The sequence below is a fragment of the Gymnogyps californianus genome, chromosome 2, assembly GCF_018139145.2.
Source record: "Gymnogyps californianus isolate 813 chromosome 2, ASM1813914v2, whole genome shotgun sequence".
Classification (NCBI taxonomy): domain Eukaryota; kingdom Metazoa; phylum Chordata; class Aves; order Accipitriformes; family Cathartidae; genus Gymnogyps; species Gymnogyps californianus.
The window spans coordinates 106,735,217-106,739,187 of NC_059472.1; positions in this window are offsets into that span (position 1 = coordinate 106,735,217).

Below are 3,971 nucleotides of genomic sequence, written 5' to 3' on the forward strand. Positions count from 1 at the left end.
ACTGAAGCCCTGCTTCCCGGGAGGTGGCCGGACATCGCCTGCTGATGGGACGTAGAGAATAAAATCTTTTGTTTTTCTTTGCTTTCGCATGTGACCTTTGCTTTTGCTTTATTAAACTGTCCTTATCTCAACCCATGAGCCTTTTGTTATATTTTCTCTCCCCTGTCCAGCTGAGGAGGAGGAGTTATAGAGCAGCTTTGGTGGGCACCTGGCATCCAGCCAGGTTCAACCCACCACAATGGCAAATGGTGGGGCTGTGTTTCCACCCCTGGGGCAGTCGATTCCAGATGTACTGGATGCCCCTCCAAGTGAAAGCAAACTGTGGCTGGCACTCTGCTGCCAAAGGGATTGAGAAAAATGCATTAGCAATATAATTTTGCGGTGTACCCCTTGGCTGCCTTTGACTCCAGTTCGTATTGAAGTTCTAGCATGTCTGGCACGGCAGCACTCAGCGGCGGTGTGACTTCATTCAGGCCACGATAGTCTACTGTTAGTCTCCATTCTCTGTTAGACTTTCCCACTGGCCATATGGGACTGTTAAAAGGAGAGCGAGTCCTGTTGATCGCCCGTTGGCTCTCCAGTCAACAAATCAGTGTATGGATGGGAATCAGGGAGTCTCGAATGGTGCGATATTGCCGCTGGTGCACTGTTGTGGTAGCGATTGGCACCTGTTGTTCTTCAACCCTCAGCAACCCCACAACAGAAGGGTCCTCCGAGAGACCAGGCAAGGTGGACAGCTGTTCAATTTCCTCCATCTCCAAGGCAGCTATACCAAAGGCCCACCAGTACTAGCTGGGCCTTGGAATACCCTCTCCTGAGATAACCTATGCCAAGGATGCATGGAGCCTCTGGGCCAGTCACAATGGGACATTACCATCCCTTCACTACCCTTTCAGAGCCACACCAACACTGGACTCTGCGCTTACCTAGCCACCTCATGCTATGCTCGCTCACTCTCTTTCAGTCTAGGTAGAGCTCAGCTCCGAAATTAAAAATGTCCAGCGACTGCTCCCACATGGAAGGTGCCAGCACTGAAAGCTGTTGTTAGCCCTCACCTTTCCTTGGCAGCCCTTTCACAGCCCCATAAAAACTGAGGCTCTGCACTTGCTCTACCATCTAACATTTACCCTCGCCAGACCCAGCAACCAGAAGAACACTCACCATCTGGGAGTTCGACACAGATGTTAGCCACTAATGGTACCCTCACTGTCTCACTGTTGAAGCCCAGCTTCAAAACTGAAAATGTCCAGTGACTGCTCTAATGGTCCCCTCCCTCTCTCTTCCTCTAGCGAGACCCCTGCTCCAAAATTTAAAAAGTCCAGTGACTGCTCCCACATGGAAGGTGCCAGAACTGAAAGCTGATGCTGGGCCCAGTGTTGGTGAGGCTTTTAAGGATCTACTAGGGAAAGATTATGGCTACCAACAGCTTTCAGTCATGGCCTGATCGAGTCAGAAAAGAACTGTGGAGAACTAGTTTGCAGTTGTCTCTATTGGGCCTACCCTCTGGTTAAGGGTGAGAAGGTAGCTGACTATGATGGACAGGTCGTAGAGGAAGAGCAGAGACCCGGTATTGGTGGGGCTCTTAAGCAGTTGACAAGGAGAGATTATGCCCACCAACAACTTTCAGTCCTGGCACCTTCTGTGTGAGATCCCTTGGTGGTGTTTCTCCATTTAGGAACAGGGCTGTTACGAGAGTGAGTGCTAGGCAGTAGAGCAAGAGCAGAGCCCTGATTTTGGTGGGGCTGTGAAAGAACTGCCAAGGGAATATAATGGCCAGCTTTCAGTCCTGGCCACACCTCTGTGGGAGAAGTAGCTGATGGCTGTGTCTCTTGGACCTACTGTCTGGTTCAGAGTGAGCAGGTAGCTGAGTGTGCAGTTAGTTCGTAGGGGAAGAGCAGGGCCCAGTGTTGGTGGGACTCTTAAGGGGCTGCCAGGGAAGAACTATGGCCACTAACAGCTTTCAGTCCATGCCAGATCTAGCCAGGAGAGAACTGTGGAGAACTAGCTCATGTCTGTCTCTATTGAAGCTACATTCTGGTTCAGGGTGAGCAGGTAGCTGAGTGTGATGGGTAGTTCGTAGAGGAAGAACAGGGCCCAGTGTTGGTGGGGCTGTTAAAGAGCTGCCAACTTAATATGAGGGCCAGCGTTAGCTTTCAGTCGTGGCCAGATCTCTGTGGGAGAAGTAGCTGGCGGCTGTCTCTATTGGAACTACCGTCTGGTTCTGAGTGAGCAGGTAGCTCAGTGTGACGGTTGGTTTGTGGAGGAAGAGCAGGGCCCAGTGCTGGTGGGGCTTTTAAGAGGCTGCAAGGGAAAGAAAATGGCAATGAACAGCTTTCAGTTTTGGCACGTTCTGTGTGAGATCCCTTGGTGATGCTTCTCTGTTTAGCAGCTGTTATGAGGGTGAGAGCTAGGCAGTAGGGCAAGAGCAGAGCCCCAGTGTTGGTAGGGCTGTGAAAGGGCTATCAAGAGAATATGAGGGTGTCATGGCATAGGCACAGCAAGCAACAAAACACCATTGGTTGCTTGCTCACTCCTTCTTCCCCGGTGGGATTAGGAAGATAAAATAGAACGAACCACTCGTGAGTTGAGACAAGGACAGGGAGGGACCACTCAACAACTACAGTCATTGGCAAAACATACTTGTCTTGGGGAGAAACAAATCAATATCATTTATAACCAATCAAATAACAATAGGAATCACACACACAATCAACACACAATAGGAATTTGTGTGCGAGCAGTCGCTGGACGTTTTCAATTTCGGAGATGAGCTCTACCTAGACTGCTACAGAGAGAGAGAGAATAACATGAGGTGGCTAGGCAAGCACAGAGCCACACGATTGGTGTGACTCTGAAAGGGTAGCAAAGGAACGCTGAGGTCAAGCAGCAGCATTCAGTCATGGCACTTTCCCTGCATGAGGAATTGCTGGACGTTTTCAATTTCAGAGCTGAGCTCTATGAGACTGATACGTAGTAACCATTCCGATAGCAGGCTAAAAAGCACAAAGCCCCAGTGTTGTTGGGCCTGTGAAAGTGCTTCGAAGGAAAGCTGAGGGCCAGCAACAGCTTTCAGTGCTTGCTCCTTCTATATGGAAGCAGTCGCTGGACATTTACAATTTCAGAGCTGACCTCTACCTAAGCTGCGTGAGAGAAAGAGCATAATATGAGGTGGCTAGACACGTGCAGAGACTCAGGATTCGTGTAGCTCTGAAAGGGTAGCCAAGGGACGATGACATCAAGCAGCAGCACTCAGTCATGGTGCTTTCCCTGCGTGAAGAATTGCTGGACTTTTCAATCTCAGAGCTGAGCTCTACGCGACTGATGCATAGTGACCATTCCATTAGGTGGCTAGAAAAATGCAGAGCCCCAGAGTTCTGGGGCTATGAAACTGCTTTGAAGAAAAGCTGAGGGCTAGTAACAGCTTACAGGGCTGGTACTTTCCATGTGGGAGGAATTGCTGGATGTTTCCAATTTCAGAACGGAGCTCCACGAGACTGAGAGATACTGACAATTCCGTTAGGTGCCTACAGAAGTGCAGAGCCCCACTGTTGTTGGGCCTTTGAAAAGGCTTCAAAGGAAAGGTGAGGGCTAGCAACAGCTTTCAGTGCTGGCACTTTCGATGTGGGAAGCATTGCTGGATGTTTACAATTTCAGAATGGAGCTGTACGCAACTGATACAGAGTGACAATTCCGTTAAGTGGCTAGAGAAGCGCAGAACCCTAGTGTTGCTGTCCCTGTGAAAGTGCTTCCAAGGAAAGGTGAGGGAAATCAAAAGCTTTCAGTGCTGGCACTTTTCAGGTGTGAGGAATTGCTGGACGTTTTCAATTTCTCACCTGTGCTCTCCTCCGACTGCGGGGAAGGATGAGCTGAAGATTCGGTGGCTAGAGAAGCACAGAGCCCCAGCCTTTCTGGGGCTCTGAAAGGCTAGCCAAGGCATGGATAGATCAAGCAGTAACATTCAGTGCTGGCAG